A 21,562-nucleotide genomic window follows, 5' to 3' on the forward strand; every position below is an offset into this window, starting at 1 on the left:
GCTACTTAGGCTGTAGTATGTTATTATAGCAGCTTGAGTAAACTAATACAGTATAAATATGAAAAACATCTGTGTACTTTTTAATAGGAAACTATGAACATGAACAATTTCTCATGATTTGTTCTAATATTTTGTTGACTAAATATACTTCTTCATATGACCAAATGCTGCCTTTAGTTCTCAATTATTTTTCCTTGCCCACAGCAGTTTTACCTGAAAATACTAATAAACTATAATTGATTTATTTTAAAAATAAATTCCTAAATTATAAGTGATCTAGAGTGGCTTCTAAATTGGTGAATGATCTCAATCAGTTAGTTTGAATTAGGGCCTGATTGATTTAGTGTTTTTAACTGGAGATCAAGTTTTAAATTTAGTTTCTCAAGATAAAATTTTCATCAAAGAGAGTAGTCCATATGTCTGTCTTCCTTTCATCATTTGGATTAGCCAAGGAAGGGGAAGATATCACTGTGAAGTGACATGCAAATGAAGTTCACCACTAGGGTTAGTAATAACCATTTTCTGAAAGAAAAAAAAATAGAAAATGGTGCAATTCACAGGGGTATACATTTCTGTTAAAGGATAATAATAAAACTTTCTTTCAATGTATTTCCCTTCCCCTATATCCTAATTTCATAGACCATAATCAAAATGGCAAGTTTGGCATCTCAAGTCTCTGTGGCTGTAACAATTTTTCCCAGCTAGTAACAGATTCATTTCTGCTAAAATTCTATTACTCTAAGCAATTTCTCTCAAGGATTGTAACAATTCTTCTGAAAACAGATCAGCAGCTTTCAGTATAATCTTACTTCATCTAACTGGAACAAGGTCCACTTCTGGTAAATCCTGCAACTGGATGTGACAAGAATAGAAAACTCTATTTCAGTATCTTGCAGAATGTGGTGAAAGGCATTTGGAAGGTGGTTTGGATTGTTTTTTGTTGTTTTCAGTTCTTCTCTTAGCATTAGCTTTTGTTCTATTTTATTTTCAGTAATACTTTAAAGTGACAGCTTGTGTACTTTAAGAGCAATAAAATGAAGGGATAAGGGACGGCTGTCTTTCAACTGTTCACTGAACATATAAAACAATATAAACAAGACATTTTGGAAATATTTTTAAATTCTTACATTTATTGAAACTCCAGTACATTGGCCACCTCATGCAAAGAGTTGACTCATTGGAAAAGACTCTGATGCTGGGAGGGATTGGGGGCAGGAGGAGAAGGGGACGACAGAGGATGAGATGGCTGCATGGTATCACCAACTCGATGGACATGAGTTTGAGTGAACTCCAGGAGTTGGTGATGGACAGGGAGGCCTGGCATGCTGCAATTCATGGGGTCGCAAAGAGTTGGACACGACTGAGTGACAGAACTGAACTGAACTTACATTTACTACATTAAAATGGGTTCAGAAATAGGCTGGAATTCTATGCTCAGCTATGCATGTATATGCACTAAGTCACCTCAGTCGTGTCCGACTTTATGTGACCCTATGGACTGCAGCCCACCAGGCTCCTCTGTCTGTGAGATTCTCCAGGCAAAAATACTGGAGTGGCTTGTCCTGTCCTCCTCCAGGGGATCTTCCTGACCCAAGTCAAATCTGAGTTTCTTGCACTGCAGGCAGATTCTTTAATGCTGACTCACTGGGCAAGATCCACACTCAGCTATACTCATTCATAAATAGTTTAGTTCAGTTCAGTTCAGTCACTCAGTCGTGTCGGACTCTTTGCAACCCCATGAATCCCAGCACGCCAGACCTCCCTTTCCATCACCAATTCCCAGAGTCCACCCAAACTCATCTCCATCGAGTTGGTGATGCCATCCAGCCATCTCATCCTCTATCATCCCCTTCTCCTCCTGCCCCTAATCCCTCCCAGCATCAGGGTCTTTTCCAATGAGTCAGCTCTTCGCATCAGGTGGCCAAAGTATTGGAGTTTTCAGCCTCAGCATCAATTCTTCCAATGAATACCCAGGACTGGTCTCCTTTAGGATGGACTGGTTGGATCTCCTTGATCCAGTCCAAGGGACTCTCAAGAGTCTTCTCCAACACCACAGTTCAAAAGCATCAATTCTTCAGCACTCAGCTTTCTTCACAGTCCAACTCTCACATCCATACATGACCACTTGAAAAACCATAGCCTTGACTAGACGGACCTTTGTTGGCAAAGTAATGTCTCTGCTTTTCAATATGCTATCTAGGTTTGTCATAACTTTCTTTCCAAGGAGTAAGCGTCTTTTTATTTCATGGCTGCAATCACCATCTGCAGTGATCTTGGAGCCCAAAAAAATAAAGTCTGACATTGTTTCCACTGTTTTCCCAACTATTTCCCATGAAGTGATGGGACCAGATGCCATGATCATAGTTTTCTGAATGTTGAGCTTTAAGTCAACTTTTTCACTCTCCACTTTCATTTTCTTTTTTTTTTTTTAAACTTTACAAAATTGTATTAGTTTTGCCAAATATCAAAATGAATCCGCCACAGGTATACATGTGTTCCCCATCCTGAACCCTCCTCCCTCCTCCCTCCCCATACCATCTCTCTGGGTCGTCCCAGTGCACTAGCCCCAAGCATCCAGTATCGTGCATTGAACCTGGGCTGGCAACTCGTTTCATACATGATATTTTACATGTTTCAATGCCACTCTCCCAAATCTTCCCACACTCTCCCACAGAGTCCATAAGACTGTTCTATACATCAGTGTCTCTTTTGCTGTCTCGTACACAGGGTTATTGTTACCATCTTTCTAAATTCCATATATATGCATTAGTATACTGTATTGGTGTTTTTCTTTCTGGCTTACTTCACTCTGTATAATTCAAAGAAGACATACAGATGGCTAACAAACACATGAAAAGATGCTCATGAGTGATGACTCATTATCAGAGAAATGCAAATCAAAACCACTATGAGGTACCATTTCACACCAGTCAGAATGGCTGCGATCCAAAAGTCTACAGGTAATAAATGCTGGAGAGGGTGTGGAGAAAAGGGAACCCTCTAACACTGTTGGTGGGAATGCAAACTAGTACAGCCACTATGGAGAACAGTGTGGAGATTCCTTAAAAAACTGGAAATAGAACTGCCTTATGATCCAGCAATCCCACTGCTGGGCATACACACTGAGGAAACCAGAAGGGAAAGAGACACGTGTACCCCAATGTTCATCGCAGCACTGTTTATAATAGCCAGGACATGGAAGCAACCTAGATGTCTATCAGCAGATGAATGGATAAGAAAGCAGTGGTACATATACACAATGGAGTATTACTCAGCCATTAAAAAGAATACATTTGAATCAGTTCTAATGAGGTGGATGAAACTGGAGTCTATTATACAGAGTGAAATAAGCCAGAAAGAAAAACACTTTCACTTTCATCAAGAGGCTTTTTAGTTCCTCTTCACTTTCTGCCATAAGGGTGGTGTCATCTGCATATCTGAGGTTATTGATATTTCTCCTGGCAATCTTGATTCCAGCTTGTGCTTCTTCCAGCCCAGCGTTTCTCATGATGTAGTCTGCATATAAGTTAAATAAGCAGGGTGACAATATACAGCCTTGACGTACTCCTTTTCCTATTTGGAACCAGTCTGTTGTTCCATGTCCATTTCTAACTATCGCTTCCTGACCTGCATATAGGTTTCTTAAGAGGCAGGTCAGGTGGTCTGGTATTCCCATCTCTTTCAGAATTTCCACAGTTTTTTTGTGATTCACACAGTCAAAGGCTTTGGCATAGTCAATAAAGCAGAAATAGATGTTTTTCTGGAACTCTTGCTTTTTCCATGATCCAGCAGATGTTGGCAATTTGATCTCTGGTTCCTCTGCCTTTTCTAAAACCAGCTTGAACATCTGGAAGTTCATGGTTCAGGTATTGCTGAAGCCTGGCTTGGAAAATTTTGAGCATTACTTTACTAGCGTGTGAGATGAGTGTAATTGTATGGTAGTTTGAGCATTCATTGGCACTGCCTTTCTTTGGGATTGGAATGAAAACTGACCTTTTCCAGCCCTGTGGCCACTGCTGAGTTTGTTAGATGTTAGCAAAAGCACATAGCTGCAAAGACAAAAGAGAATTGTAGGCTGAGAAGAAACATCACCTAAAACAAATGAACTTCTATTACAAACAGACTCTAAAATATAGATTGCTCAAACATAACAAAAGTTTCTTTCTTTCCTATATGATGGCAGTGGGAAATGCCATCCTCCATCCACTCACTCAGGAACTTAGGTGGATAGAGTTCCTGCCATTTTCAAAAGGTGCCTTCCAAAGGGCTTATCTTCCTTCCAAAGAGGAGAAAAGCATTCTGGACTTCAGCAGTACAAAAAATGCTCCTCTCCAACCTCTGATTACAGGGAGTGAAACTGACTGATGGTCCCAGCTGCTGCACTCTGAAACCCAACACGGCCATTTGTGCCCAAGTCACACTTCCCATTAGCCAGGGACTGAGCGTGGCTAAAATTCTATAGCAGGCCTGTTCCTCAGAGACAAACAGTCCTCTGATGTGCAGCTTTGGCTTGAAGACTTCCCATCTGCCTTGCTGCAGTTTTATTAGAGCTACGCTACACTCTAAGACTTTCCCTACATAACTTTCTTTTGTTCTTCCTCTCCATCATAGGAATCGAACCTACATCAAAGTCTGAGAACTCTACCAACATCTTCTGACTCTCAATTTTTCTCATAGATAATTTTCCACACACACAAAAATGACTTGCACATGTAAGCTTATCCAACATCTGTTTCTCCAAGAACCCAAACTAATGCAGGTAGTCCCAGAAAACAGGCAGTAAAATGGGCTTCCCTGGTGGCTCAATGGTAAAGAACTGCCTGCCAATGCAGGAGACACAAGTTTGATCCCTGGGTCAAGAAGATCCCCTGGAGAAGGAAATGGCAATCCATCCAATATTGTTGCCTGGAGAATCCCATGGACAGAGGAGCCTGGTGGGCTACAGTCCATTGGGTCACAAAAGAGTCTGAAACAATTTAGCGACTAAACAACAAGAACAAAATGGGCTCAGGGACTAGGTCATTCACTAACTGGCAGGCAAATAGGATGTTATTCTGAAGAATGTAGGGTCCTGGTAATTCCTGTCACATGGTATACTCTATAATCAGTAATGATTTCATAGTGGTGACCTGGGAAGCTATCCCAGTGAAGAGAAATTTCTTTATAGATTTAATAATTAAGGTATTTGAAAAATATCAAGGCAACAGTGCCTAGAAAGCACTGGAGCTTATTATTGCAAAGTCGTAAACATTACTGATCAGGGTTTTTGGCCTTCCGCATTCAATAGAAATTGCTTAGAGGTCAAACAACGCTTTACCAGGGCCCCTGCTGCAGTAGTGGGGAGCAAGAACAAACAAGTGTCCCTTGCTTGCTCCCTGGCAGTGGGGGGAGAGGGGAAGACGTTGTTCCTCATATGGGGTCGGGGTAGAGGCAGGCCCAGGAGTTGAGCGGAAAGGTGGCTTAGGTGGTTTGTCCACCCCTTAGGTGGTGTTCAGTGCAGAGGGCATGGCTTTTGCTCTGGGCTCTTCAGAAGTGGTAGTCAGGTTTTTTTGGTCTCTTTGTATCTTTTGTCCAGAATTTACCCTAACTTGTGCATCCATGTAGTTATTTTTAGTCCCATATATTTTCTTTGTAGTTTGTTGCTCCAGGAGAGGTGTGTTCAGCTGCAAGCATTGCAGCACTTCAGCAAAGTGTCCCAGGTTCCAGTTTGTTTCAGAATTATTGCCCTGTAGAATGATAATGTGAAATTCAGGACTTAAAGACTAAAATTGAGAGTCAGAAGGCCTGTATGGAAGTTTACAGAGAGTTCCTTATCCCGCAGTGGAAGAGGAGACTTTGAGTAAAGTAGATTACCCTCCATTACCCTCTAGTTAAGCATCCAACTTCAATAATTAGAGCTTCGGGGTTGTAGACATTTTAAAATGCTTATTTAAGGCAGGTATGCCCCACTAAAATAAGGGCCTGAATTGGGAATCTGAAACATGGAATGAGGACTCCTGAATAGACTTCTGTGAAGGAATTGTCTCAACAGATACTCATGCTCCAAATCTTTAGAGTTCACACAGTTTGATTCCTTTTCCTTAGTAAGAGCTAGATGTTTTGCTGGAAGATACTGAAGAGGCTCAACCCCTGAAAGATTACAGGGTCTCCTCTCCTGGGTACTCAGCCAGTTATAAGGGTTAAATCCCAGGATGGCTGGGCTGGGGAAATGCTCAGCTGAGAAGGAAGGAAAGGTATTATACCCAAAAGGAAGCATAACAATTACTTACGTGCCAGTAAGATGAACCAGGGGACTGCCCCTAGGATTGGATTTTGTCAAGGGAACAAAATCTTATCTATATGCTTATCTACATGACTAGATAAGCAATATTTCATTGACATCAGGAAACATTCTAGGGTTACATAGATTTATCGCCCTAGCAAGGATCCCAGGGAATGGGACATTCTACCCACCACTAGACTGACTATGACAGACCTAAGAAAAGGGCTCTAACCAATGCTGGGAAAACTGTAAAGGCTTAAGCTGCCGTGAATTACAGTAGAGGAAGGAATAAAGGAACCAGGTAAAGAGGGTGTGGTGGAGTGGTTAATAATGCGAGGCCAAAAAAATCACCAGGTTATGCTCTATGCCAAGTTCCAAAAGATATGGTTTCAAGACCATCAGAAATGTGCTGGTGAGAGGAGAACAGATGTCATACAAAAAGTTCAGTTCAGGCCCTTCTCTGCAGTCATGGAGCTGGCTCTTTAACATTCATAATAATGATGTGCCATACAGTAATAGAGGTCTGATGGCAGTATTTCACTGCTGGAAATCAAGAGGCCAAAATTACCAGGATGGAAGAGAAGACAAAAAGTTGACTGGCAGGGCGGTTAGAGGTAACTCATAGAGAGTGGCCTCAATAATGTCAAGTAGCTATACACAGTTACTTCAGTCTTGTCTGACTCTTTGTGGCCGCATGGACCATAGCCCACCAGGCTCCTCTATCCATGGGATTCTCCGGCAAGAATACTGAGTGGGTTATCATGTCCTTCTCCAGGGAATTTTTCCCACGCAGGGATCAAACCACCATCAACTGTGTCTCCTGTATTTCAGGCAGATTCTTTACCGATGAGCCACCAGGGAATCCTATGGACAAACAGACTAGTATCTAATAAGGGTGTTAGGGGCTTCCCAGGTTGGGCAGTGGTAAAGAATCCACTGGCCAATACAGGAGACATAAGAGAAGGGTTGGATCCACGGGTCAGGAAGATTTCCTGGAATAGGAAAGGCAACTCACTCCAGTTTTCTTGCCTGGAGAATCCTGAAGACAGAGGAGCCTGGCAGGCTACAGTCCAGGAGGTCGCAAGAGTCAGACACTGAGTGAGCGTGCATACGCACACACACACACACAAACACACACACACACCTTAATAGTCAAAAACACATACACACACTTCGTCAAATTTTACAATAAGAAAAAGGCAAGAAGGAAGGAACAGGACGCTGAGGGAAGTTGTCCCAATAGACAGTAATTATCACTTGCTCAGTTCTCATACTTGAACCAATTTTCAGCTCCAGAGTAACTGAGGTTGCCACGCACCTACAAAGAACAGAACACAAAGTTGCAGAGGTGCCGCTCCGCACTGAGTCACAGGCAGCCCGGCTTCCAGCCCTGGTGCACACCGCGCAGGCGCAGTAGTGAGAGGCTTGAGGCAAGCGCCCCACGGCCACCCCGCCCGCCGCCCTCGGACTCCCCGGGGCCCCACGCGCCCAGGCCCAAGCCTGCCCGCAAGCGGCGCGGCAGCTCCTCCAGCCCTGGGGCGCCCCGGGCACTTGTACAGCACCAGGTTACCTCGCGGAGGAGGGCGGCTGGCGCCATGGCTGTCAGGCGGTGATCTGGAGGGACGCCGACTCCTCACACGAGGTCTATCGATGAGATTAACATTTAAATTCATGGACTTTGAGTAAAGTAGATTACCTTCCATTACCCTCCATAACGTGGATGGACCGCATTAAATCAGCTGAAGGTCTTAAGTACAAAGACTGACCTCTGCGAACAAGAAGGCATTCTGCAGCAAACTACCTTGGGATTCAAAAGGCAGCTCTCCCCGGGGCCTCCCGCCTGCTAGCTTACCTCATCAGAGTTTGGACTCACCAAGCCTCCGCTATCAGGTGAGCCAGTTCCTTAAAATAAATCTCTGTACCTCTGTGCAGTACTCAGTCATGTTTGACTCTTTGCCACCCCGTGGACCGTAGCCTTCCAGTCTCTTCTGTCCATGGAATTTTCTAGGCAAGAATACTGGAGTAGGTTGCCATTTTCTGTTCCAGGGGATCTTCTTGACCCAGGGATCAAACCCGCGTCCGTTGTGTCTCCTGACCTGACAGGCGGATTCTTGACCCCCGAGCCTCCTGAGAATCCCCTCTGTGTATATGCTCACATCCTGTTGGTTCTGTTTCTCTGAAGAGCCCTCACTCCTACACCATCATTCCAAAAACCCACTGAAGCGTTTGCGGTTCAAGTTTCTACAACTCTAGTCTTTGCAGAGTTAGAGGTTTTAGTCCCCCAAGGGGGTGCCCTTTCGTCAGGACAAACAATAAAGGTTCTGTTGAAATATGAGCTGTGGAGCATTTTATGTCCTTACATTAAGGAACCAGCAGGCAACAAATGTGTGTCACTGTTGTTCAGTCGGTACGTCGTGTGCGACTCTTTGTGATGCCATGACTGTAGCCTGCCAGGCTTCTCTGTCCATGAGATGATTCTGGCAGGAATGCTGGAAGAGTTGCCTTTTCCTTCTCCAGGTCTCACCATACTGGCAGCTCTAATTAAACATGATTAGAGGTAGAGATGATTCTGAACTATAGGCATAGCGAGGAATTTGTAACGCAGGTGATCCATTTGGGTGCCCCTAGGGAATTGTAACCGTCAGTAGACAGGTGCAAATGCCTTGGCTTGAGAAAAGTATGATTGCCAAGGACTCAGACTCCTCAAGAATGAAAGTCTGTGGAAGTATCACCAGCTAAGCCACCAAAGAGCTGCCAGGGTACGAGCCAAGGGTAAAAGAAATTTGGAACTTTCCCAGAATTGAAATATACTTTTAAGACGTTTTCCACGCAACTTTCCTTTCCTTTCTCTCCTCCCAAAGAGCTCAGATTTGGAAAAGAGACTGAAGGCTTTTCCACACACGTTTCTTAGTTATTTTTTTCTCACAGGCTTTTTCCCAATAAATCTTTTACACGCCCAATCCTATGTTGACGCCTACTTCTTTGAGAAACTGAACTAAACAAGGAGCATGTGGAAATGTGTATGGGTGACCTGGAAAGGCCACCCGTTCCTTCCTCTTGCACTTCCATGCTTATGTAGTTATAACTCATGGATCCACAACAGAGTGAAGGAAACATGATCTAACTGTGCTCAGACAGAAGAGGATAAGTTTAGTGTGCAGAAAGAAAATGAACACTGCTGCAGCAGTGTTGTAAGGGATCAATGGTATAGAGAAACTGAGGGGAAACAGTTAAAGTGGTATCTTCGTAAATGTTCAGTACTCCAGATATGAGATTTTTGGTGGTAGTGGTGGTGATTGGTTTGTTGATTTATGTGTGTGTATGTGCTCTTTGTGACCCCACGGACTGTTTTGTAATATATATTTATAAAGTTATGATCATATGTGTGATTTGTCATTATTGACTCAACATAGATATTCATGGAATCATATAAATTTCACAGTCATTTTAATAACTTCATAATATTTCATGAGCTATTTGTACCATAACTTGCTTAATCAGTCATCCTTTATTAAACTGCTAGTTTTTTCTTTCCCTATAATTACAGACAAGGCTGGATGATATTTGTACATTTAAGATTCTTTTTTTGTTCACTTGGCTGATGTGGGGCATTTATCCCTTTTACCCAAGTAATTCCTTGTATTTCAGCTCTGAACTTAAGCATTATTTTCTTATAATGTTTTCCCATACCCTCTAGAGTCTAGCTTATTCTCTTTTATACTGTCTTAGCTTGCTGTATTCCACAGCATGTGTTATAGTTTGTTGCTACAAATTCTGCAAGCATTTACTTAAAAAAATTCTCTCTTTAAATTCACTAAAAATGTGCTATGCACAAGGGTGGGAACATTGTTTTGTTTGACACATTATCTATGGCACAATAATCAACAGGTAACAAATATTCAATAATTATCAATTTAACCTATGATCAAATATGTTTTCTGAAAATTTCTAGTGAAACAGATTTTTGCATTCTTTCTTTAAATTTTAGTCTGTTTAAGAAATGTCATCTTATATACAGAAACATGTGTTTTAAATTAACTTGTAGCGGTCTTTAGTAGGAAAATTGACTTGTTGCGATATTCAGTACAAAATATTTTCTTAGCACACATTGTTTCATGTAGTAAAGTGTTGTTTAAGGAGATGGTTAAATTGGCCAGATATGTGAAGAGATCTGTGGTTAAAGTTTATACATTTGACACAATATAGGGATGTTATCTACATGAGTGTGACATTGTATCTTCTTCCAAACACCTAAATGCTCAAACTAAGAAGCTCAATGGTAATAAATGTCATTGGGAATATAGGTTTGCTTTAAAAAAAAACAAAAACAGCTTAGTCAGTAAATAATCACCACAGAAGTAACCTAAGGATAATGTCATATAGATACATTGTAAATAAAGGTATAGAAAAGAATAGGCAAGTCTAGTTGGAGAAGGCAATGGCACCCCACTCCAGTACTCTTGCCTGGAAAATTCCATGGATGGAGGAGCCTGGTAGGCTGCAGTCCATGGGGTCGCGAAGAGTCGGACACAACTGAAGCGACTTAGTAGCAGTGGTGTGATGGTAGAAAATTTTACTTCCTCTCAATGATGGTAGAAAAATTTACTTCCTCTCAAGAAACAAATATATGAGACAACCCTGTGGTGGCAGTGTTATATTACCTTCTTCCCCTTTATCTGTTTAAAGCTATATCATTTGAAGGAGCATGAATTTCATAGGCTGTTTTCATAAACCAACCAAGTACCACCTGGAGTGATCCTGTTACTGAGCTTGTGTTTATGTGGTGTGTATTACTTACAAAGATGAACAAGTCTCAGTCTTTGCTCTCCAAAATTAACGTTTAAGAAGGATGGGGAAGGAAATACATTTTCATTTTTAACTTTGCTAAATGAGCACACTAAGCCTTTTATGTGATTAGTGCCATTTGCAAGACATGAGCAAAATGCTGGAGGACTGATCAGAGCAAAATGCACCTCTAAGGTTTGTGAGTGTCAAAAACAGACTCCACGTGGTGGGGTATTTGAGAACAGTCTTCAGTGATGGGCAGAATTTCAAGACTGATATGTGAGAAGAAAAGAAATATGTTTCAAAAGAATGAATAACATGATTGAAAGTTCAGATATGAAAAATGGGTCATGTACGTTGAATAGAGAAAGGTATTTGCTGGAGTCTGCTGGAGATGAAGGAGATGTGTGAGAGGAGAGAAGGTTGTTCTTATTCTCTGATGTGCAACTGAAAGCTCTTGTTATTTGTGAGTCAGAGACTTATGTTGATAAGACCTATACTCCATCTAGTCTCACAATGATGTAGGATGTGTCTGAGTTGAGAGAAGTACGAAGGAAGAAAAACAATTTATTAAAAAATAGACTTGAATTAGTCTGAAATAAGTATTCAACATGAAAATAAATTTCTAACTGTGCAAAGCACTTTTCAAGTTAAATGTGGGATTAGCCAAATAGTGCTTAATGTGGACATTGCAGAGACTAATTTGAAGAAATGTAAACCATATGGCTATTCTAAGTATATTACTCATTTCTGTTCAGATTTTTGAAGAAAGGTAAATTGTTGCCCTGTTCTGACCAAGTATGAACTCTTCATATTTGAAATTGCCATATGTCTATATTTAAAATCCTGGGAACCTATACTGGAAAATTGAATAATTGAGAAATAATGCTACAAATGCTTTAATATGGTATGAAAAAATTGTGTAAATGTATAGACTTATCACATCCTTCTTTGAAGATTGGAGGTAACTTGGGGGTAAGGAAATTTGTTAAAATCCATCAGTACAAATATTTAGTATACTCTCAGGACTGCTACATGGTAAGTTGGATCAGGAGCTTTTAAAGCAGATAGAAAATGACACATTATTATCTATAATTGTCTTCCCTATTCCTCAGCATGTGCTGTTGTTTTTTTTTTTTTTCAGTTTCTTTGTAAGGAGTATCATATGCATCCCAAACTCACCCCACTATATAGTTGTAACAAAAGAAAGAAAGAAGGAAAAAAAAAAAAAAAAAGACAGAGGAAATGAAATCATGTCTCTACACTTCTGGAAACAATCATACTGTATGAGTCAGAGAGTGGGTCATTGCTGTTTTGCCAGAATACCATAGTAGAACTCTATTGAAAAACCAAACCAACACAAAAAGTAGTTTAAGGGGGAAAAAAAAGACAAGCAGTCAAAATATCGCAACCTCTGTAGATTGATGCTGTATGGATGGTCTTTGTTTATGGCTAGGTATTGGAAAATCTGTTATATGAAAAATAGGGATTATACTTTGAAAATAAAAGACTGGCAGTGATTCCAGGACAGGTTTTATAACAACTGTTTATAACAGTTTGTAACAACTGATTTGAAGGAATTTTTCAAATTTCAAGGCCACCTAGTGCCTGTCCTTCTAACTGTGGAACCATAGATTGTTTTTCAATTTAATTTACACATATTTTGTGCTCAAGGTATCCTGTAACAATTAAAAATAATACTATCCTATGGATGCATATTGCTAACTTTTAACTCCAACATACATATTTTAATTCCACAATGCATTTTGTTAGTTTGTTTGCTTAACCATTATTAATCAGGATAGCATAGATCTGAAAAACATGATTTTGAATTCACACTGATATGGCTACATTTCTAGACATAGGCAATTTCTTTTCTTTTCTTGCTTTTCATTTTTGTCTAGTGGTGATAATATGCCCTTGTTGTATATGTATATGTGTTTAGACATAATTACTTATAATTTTTTTGAAAAATTTAACCAATGTATCATGCATCGTTGGAACAATATTTTTTCTCTATGAAATCAATGAGAAAAAAGTAATAAGTTAATTAAAAATATTCAAAGTTTGATATCTCATGTCAGATATTAAGTTGCTTAGAGTTTCTGTAATCTTAAGTCCATCCATACGAAGAAAAGCAGTGTATAGCTATGGCTGTTAATACTATTAAGATGAATATACAGATGATAAATGGATAGATAGATAAATACGTAGATGATAGGTAATGGACACATACATACACATATACTTACATGTTACCACACACACACACACACACACACAACTGTATATACACTATTGCACAAATTGAGGCTGCTTGGAATTTATGATGACGGTCAGTAATGGGTGTTTATACAAGACCTCTGAAATTCTCTCATTAATTTTATATTGTTTACAAAATAAAAAATGACTTAAGTTCTCAGTTAAGACATTAACAGTTTTCCTTTTAATAATACAGAAATTTCTATCTTTCAAATCAAACATTTACTTTATTTCAATATTATAACCAAATGATTGTTTTAGCAATATGCCATTTTATTTCTGTAGAGTCTTCAATATAATTGATTATATAGCCCCCATATTTCTTCTTCACCCCAAAGATAGTCTTTGCTCAGATATTGATATCATTAATAATTTACTGATAAAGTCTTCAGTTAAAAAATTTTAACATGTATATGAATAAAATATTGAAGTATTATGGGGAAACCAGACCAATTCCATTGTAATTTTGTTAATAAGTGAATATAAAACATTTAATAATAATTCCTTATTGTTTTGAGAACTAAAAGATTCGTTAAGACAAATGTCAACTAAATATATTTTTGACAAAGAATTATTCATTCTGTTATTTATTCTTTAATTTTTCAATAATAGCACATAGTAATATCTTGAGAGTCCCTTGGACTGCAAGGAGATCCAACCAGTCCATTCTAAAGGAGATCAGTCCTGGGTGTTCTTTAGAAGGACTGATGCTAAAGCTGAAACTCCAATACTTTGGCCACCTCATACGAAGAGTTGACTCATTGGAAAAGACTCTGATGCTGGGAGGGATTAGGGGCAGGAGAAGAAGGGGACGACAGAGATGAGATGGCTGGATGGCATCACCGACTCGATGGACGTGAGTTTGGGTGAACTCTGGGAGTTGGTGATGGACAGGGAGGCCTGGCATGCTGCAATTCATGGGGTCACAAAGAGTCGGACACAACTGAGTGACTGAACTGAACTGAACTGAATATTGACAGGTGGCTATTGATGAAACTAATGGAAGGATTTCATTCATTTACCAAATTTTTATTGCTTTCAAAAGGTCTGTTAAATACTTGGAATGCATAAATGAATGACCATTATGCCTACCTTAGTAGACTCCAGTCTATGGGAAATGGTGACTTGCAAATATTCAACATTATGCATAAAGTGCTAAACATAAAGACACATTCAAAGAACCCCATAACCCATAAAATTTGTTTTTTCATGTATTTTCTTCATTTACAAATGTAAGGAATTTTTAAATGTTTCTTCTTTATTATTACAAAATCTTTGTCTTCCTGTCCTTCACTGTTGTTCTCTTCTGTAACAGTAGATGCATTCTTATATTAACTGTCAGTTTTCTTTGTTTATGCCTGGACAACAAGACAGACAAACTGAAATACTAAATGTATAAGTCAAATTACTTACACGGAAAGTTATTTTACCAAATGAACTGAAATTTGATGGTTGCTATGTTTTGTTTTTCTTGTGTAAGATTTACATGATTTTAGATATTCTGGAGAATAAATTATAAAACTTTTTAACTACTAAATGAATATATCTGTACTTAAATTTAAAATTTGAGCTAATATTTGCTTTATCTGTATGCTATTTACCAGTATTATAGTGAAAAAGCGGTGAGGCAACTAGGTTTGTAGAAGCCCAGATAGTTTATTATCATGTTAGTATGGAAAATTTCTAGCTTTCAATAGGTAGTTTTTTTTTTTTTTTTAAGTATTAATTCTTTAACAAGATAAAACCTATTGAAAAAGCTGTTAATATAGAAATCATTTTGTTCTGGGAGCAAATGTGAAAAATGCTGTAATCTTCAGACAATGAAATTATGGTTGTTTTGAGGTCAAAATGATCAGCAACACAGGAAGTAAAGGGATTTTTTTGTTAATTCCATCTGGATCACAGATGTCATTTATTGTGAAAATTGGTCATATATGAAAACCTTATGGCAAATCTGTTTTGAAACACATTCATTTTTATGGGGAGATAAAAGGCCTAGTACATATTATAGACATATTTAAAAATGATATATTTACCTATTCACATCTAAAAAAATTATGTTGGTAAATGGTAATATTTTTCAACTTATGATTCTTATCTAAAATAATATTTAGCATTTTTCCAGTCCAAAGGATGACATTTGAATAAAGTATTTTTAAAGAAGTTTACTTCTATTACTAAAGGATATATAGATATATGTAGTGAGTATATTAGGGGAAAACTCTTATTCTTTTAATAATGTTTTTGATGTTTTGGCTTATGAATCATTTCTTTGAAAATTCTGCTTCATTCTTTATTTCCATTTAAATTTGATTTCTAAGAAAATATTAACTAGATGATTTATACGTTTAGAATGTATAAACAGTGTAGTATTTTAAAGTTTTGGTTTTACAAATAAAGAAGGAGACCTTTAAAATGATGTCCATAGTCTTGCACTGTCAGTTTATATATATATATATATGTTTATATATGGTTTTTATTCCATATCCAGCTTTCTCTACAGGACTGTCTTATGCATTAAAAACAATCTGACTGAAAATATAGTGTGTAAGTGAACTTTAATGTGGTGCCTGATATTCTTCTGATGCAGTCAGTTACCCTGTGCCTGAGTCTTACTTCCCTACTGTTCTCCCCACTGGGGCATAAATTCTCAAATGTATCTAGAGTCCTTGCTATTATAAAGTCATCCTCCCTCCTGTAGGTCAGCGAAGAGGGAAAGGTTACAAGTTCAGAAAATACTGCTGAACCAAGCAGCTTATGCATTCACCTGTAAACTTACAGGCACACAGATATATTTTCTCAATATCCCATAGTAGTTTCAGGTCATGCATCTGTGCTGAGATGATAACAGTAAGGCCCAGTGAATGCCACATTACTGTGATGTACAGGTTTCTTTTTAAGCCAACAACAAGATTACACTTAATTATGGCCTCATTGAAGCCAAGTTAGATGTGCAATAGGCAAAAATAGAAGTAGGTAGAAGAGTTAGAGGAGGTTGATGTATCATAAAGAAAATGCATATCTGTGCCTTTCCTGCACGTTTCCTGTACAATATGTGAAAACAATTTGGAATTTTGATTCCATGAATACATCCCACATTCTTTTCATTTCTTTGACCAATATGTACTATGTTTCTTAGGCAAGATGTGTATTGCTAAAATGGCATCAGGAATTTCATTATTGAGTTTAGATTTAAGGAATTGAAATATGATGTCATAGAACTAAGTGATAATTCAGTGCAACCAGGATTACTCAATAGCTTCTCTGAGCATGTGGTGAACACTTTAGGCAACAGCAGTCTCTTTTCACATATATGAACTTGGTTTTTGAAAAAAAAAAGGATGTAAAGTAGGCAAACAGAATAAAACCAAATGTATCCAAGTTGCCTACCAAATCCACCCAGCTGAAGGTTGAAGCTACATGTAAACTTTAAAGTTCTTTGCATTGTTGCTTACCCAGTGAGGCACTTGTAAAACTAACAGTGCAAATGATTGCAATATTCAGTACAATTTCTGACACAATTATTTGGAGCTTCAGACCCAGGACAGTTTTGAGCTTCTCAAACTAACAACTCTGCGATCAGTGTAATATTTGTCACCTTCTAGAATTCTGATAGGTACCATAATTTTGTAGTATTGATCAATATGCTATGCTTTATATCAATATAAAAAACAAATATCAATTACATTTACTTGGGAAAGTTTATGAGAATTCATGAAAGCTTTTCATCCATTTTAACAGTCTCCACTGAAGGACTCAGCAAATCTTATCCTTTCTTTATGAGCATATAGCTTTGCCTAGGAAAATCAAGTGAATCAGGTACTATTCAAGCGAAATCATCTAGTTAGAAAAATGCCAATGTAAAGGTTTTGTTGATGTTTGTTTTCCAGTTTCTTGGCTGATCAGGGTATATTTATAATGGAAAATCTTTTGAGCAAACTATAATTGTATTATTCAAAATGTAGATCTAGAGCAGATTTATCAGCTGTTTTTCAGTGTACACCTGCGTAGTACAATGGAATTATAGGTTTTAAAAAGGAGTGCTTCAAAATACAGTGTTGATTTTCTCCCCTTGCAGTGCAGGTCCACACTTTTCTTGGAGTATGTGTGTGTTCAGCTGGTTCTCCACACCTTGGTCACAGTCTCACTGACCTTCGTTGCTTGGTTACAAAATCCTCTTTGTGATTTGTGAGATGCTTGTCTTGATGGAGAGCAATGGATTTCTTTTTCCTAAAGTAAACTTTCAAGAGAGTTTCTGTATCAGAGTAAAACATATTAAAACCAGTATATCTTGCCAAATTTAGAACTTGCACTTCTTAGGGACTAAAATTATGAACTGGAATTTTTCTTGTCCAAATCCTATTTATTATTGCCAACATTTACTTCCTGGTTCTAGAGAATAGCACCCCAGACTGCTAGAGTTAGAATCTAAGCTCCTTAAAAAAATGAGGCAACTTTATAAAACTTAAAACATGAAGTATAAATACGAGAATATGTTACAAAATGTCATTGTATGTCTTTGGAAGGCAAATATTTTTAAACAAATCCATAATGTAACACAACTTCCGTAAGCAAACTTGAGAAGAACTATATTTTTAACAATCATTGATACTAGAAAAAATGTTACATACATATCATTATGTTCATTATCACAGTATTTTTCTCTTCTAGAATTCCATATCCCTGACCTAGTATCAAAATATGACATCAGATAAATACTTGTTCAAACTTTTATATCCACTTTTCTATTTTTTTTTTTACTCCAGTAATTTAATCAGTTTATAAAGGCACACAAAATAACAGCACTTGCTTGCTGTGAGAGTTTAGGTATATGATTCTAGAGATTAAATAGAAGGCAATGGGCAAAGTGAGTGCCAACATCATGGTCAAGTTACAAAATAACAAATCCATTGTATCATAGATCCAGTTTGCTTCTTGACACTTGAATGTGGAGTCCCACTGAAGTTAGGATAATTGGTACCAGCTGTTTAACTGTTGATTTTTTTGTTTGTTTATTTTCTTTTGGACATAAGCCAACTTGAATTGAAAGCAGTGCCACTAGAAAGAAGAGACTAAAGACTGATGCCAGTGTATATGTATGTATTTCTTTAAAATGATTTTCCTCAAGCAGTTCATTTTGAGGCCTTGATGATTCAAACACAATAATAGTGATAATCAGTTGCTTGACTGCTAAAAGGCATCTGGACTGATTGATGGCAAGAAGAGTAGGGAAAAAACATTTCCTTTTTAAGCTCTTTTTTACTGAAAGAATGATTTCCACTCAACAGTGGCAAAATACTTATTTTCATCCCCCTATTAATAATACTTTCTATAATAATATAGTATTGTTAATACTACTAATAATATAATATTCTGTAAGACTTATTTGTAACTAAGGTAACAAATTGGCCCTGAATTTCCAAATTTTAGTGTCTTCATAATTATTTTCCTTCATGAAAGTATTGAGCAAAATGTATATTTTTCTAGAATCCAAATATCAGATAATATCTTTCCTCCCTCTAAATTTCAGTGACATAAGTCACTGTCTAACAGACATTGCTCAGATATCATCTCAGAGATTTGTCAAATTCTCAGAGGTTTATCAAAATTCACACTATTTAATATTAAAACCTAGATTATCACTTAAAGTCTCTTAATTCCTAGCTACTGACAGTCCTGCTGCTGCTAAGTCACTTCAGTCGTGTCCGACTCTGTGCGACCCCATAGACGTCAGCCCACCAGGCTCCCCCATCACTGGGATTATCCAGGCAAGAACACTGGAGTGGGTTGCCATTTCCTTCTCCAATGCATGAAAGTGAAAAGTGAAAGTGAAGTCACTCAGTCGTGTCTGATTCTTAGCAACCCCATGGACTGCAGCCTACCAGGCTCCTCCGTCCATGGGATTTTCCATGCAGGAGTACTGGAATGGGGTGCCATTGCCTTCTCTGACTAACAGTCCTTCTCTATACCATATTAACCTTCTTCCCTATTTTTTGCCAAATAGTGATTTTTAAAAATATATATAATAGTTTAATAAACTGTAGAATTGCAAGGTAATTAGTGAAATCAAATTGATAAAACAACAGTTGTAACCTAAAAAGATAAAAGTTTCACTTTAGATAACAGAGAACTTTTTAAAAGTAGTAGAAAGTACGCAAAGAGATATATTTAAAAGGAGTAATTTGGCAGCAAAGTGATCAAAAGGATGTTAATATTAAAGATTTGAGAAACAATCAATAAACCAAGGCAAGGATGAATGTGTCTCTCTCAGAGTCACATTCAGAAGATACAGGAAGAAAAGAATGTGATAAAAGCTGTGAGGAAAGAAAAGTCTGGGCTTGAAAACAACTGGATAAAAGAAAGGAAGGATATCAATGCATTAAGGGAGAGTTCGTGCTTTGGATGATGAACTGTTTATTCATCTAACCAGCGTTTACTGAGCTCCTGCTACCTGTCAGATGCTCTTCTCTGTACTTTGATTAAAAGAGAAATAGTCTTTCATGAGGGCTTCTCTGGTGGCTCAGACGGTAAAGCATCTGTCTGCAATGCAGGAGACCCGGGTTCGATCCCTGGGTTGGGAAGATCCCCTGGAGAAGGAAATGGCAGCCCACCCCAATATTCTTGCCTGGAAAATCCCATGGATGGCGGAGCCTGGTAGGCTACTGTCCATGGGGTCGCAAACAGTCGGACATGACTGAGCGACTTCACTTCAGTTCATTTCACTTCACTTCAGTCTGTCAAGGAAGTGGACAAGATTGTAGTAACCATTTTTATCATTGCTCATTGCTCAACATCTTTGTCTTTAAACACATCTGTTTAAATGACCTTTTCACACTTCTTATGTCTCTGGAAGAACATGGAAAAGAATAAGTATCTAATGTGTAGAATAATAACTAGAATGGACTTGAATTATAACACAGCATTAAGCACATAAGTAATTTGACACAGCTGAAGATAAAAATGAATAGCCCTTCATAGTTTATGAATTACTCTCTTTTCACTTTTCCCAGATCTCCTGAGCCTACCTGTTCCTTTCTCCACTATCAAGGATCTCAACTCTTCTCTGCTTCTTCTGAAGGAACCCTAAAGTCAACATTTGATTTATGGGTGGAGAGAACATATTAACTCTGTTACCTGAATACAGGTACCTGAATTCAGGTAACCCTGGTACCTGAATACACTCCCATGAGTTAACTGAGCATTCTTGCCAAAAGGTCTTTAAAATAGAGAATAAGTTAGCTTCACAAAGAAGCATTTGCATTTACTCATGTATCCCACCTCTAATTTCTCCCCCATGTTACTGAGGATGGGTGAGGGTTGGCTAGTGCTGGATACAATTAGGCTTTTCTTGGACCATACGTTTATCAGTAGGTGGGACTCCAACCGCAGCTCTCAACAAGGCAAAAACAGTGGATCAGCTCAAAGTTCCTCTCCCTTGGTACCGTTGACATTTTTAGCCAGATACTTTTTTGTTGTGAGGGACTGTTTTATGCATTGTAGAATCCTTAGCGGCATCCCTGGTTTCTCTATTCACTAGACACCAGTTGAATGGCCCTTCTCCCCCACCCCAATAATGACAATCAGATGGCTACAGATATTTCCATTGTCCCCTGGAGGGAGCAAAATCACCCCCAGTTGAGAGTCACTGGTCTAGCTGGGTCAGTCTGTCATACAAATACTCAGAGGCAGTTCAGTTAATAGGGGTCATACCAGCTGACCCATGCTCTCCGACTTCATATAGTGCTATCCTCCATCTGTGGATCAAAAGCATACCTTAAGGTCTTTTATAAGAAATAAGATGTTTCTTCTCTGTGGCTAAAATACTTTTAAGTCTATCCATTGGAAGAAGAGGTTGTATTCTTACTGGGCTTTTCTGCTTAATAAAGGCTTCCCTGGTAGCTCAGACAATATAGAATCTGCCTGCAATGCGGAAGACCTGGGTTCAGTCCCTGGGTTGGGAAGATCCCCTGGAGAAGAACATGGCAAGCCACTACAATAATCTTGCCTGGAGAATCCCCATGGACAGAGGAGCGTGGCAGACTACAGCCCATGGGGTTGCAAAGGGTTAAAAGTGACTGAGTGACTAAGCACAGCTACTTAATGAGATGAAGTTCATTAGCACTATAAACCAAAATACTTTCATAGTCAGTATCTTGTTTGCCAGGAACATGATTTTACTCCTTTCTTTGTATAAATTTTATAAAACAAACAAAGGCCTGTTCTTTTATTCTCACATTACAAATCTAAATAATC

The sequence above is a fragment of the Bos mutus genome, chromosome 17 (genome assembly GCF_027580195.1).
Source record: "Bos mutus isolate GX-2022 chromosome 17, NWIPB_WYAK_1.1, whole genome shotgun sequence".
NCBI lineage: Eukaryota > Metazoa > Chordata > Mammalia > Artiodactyla > Bovidae > Bos > Bos mutus.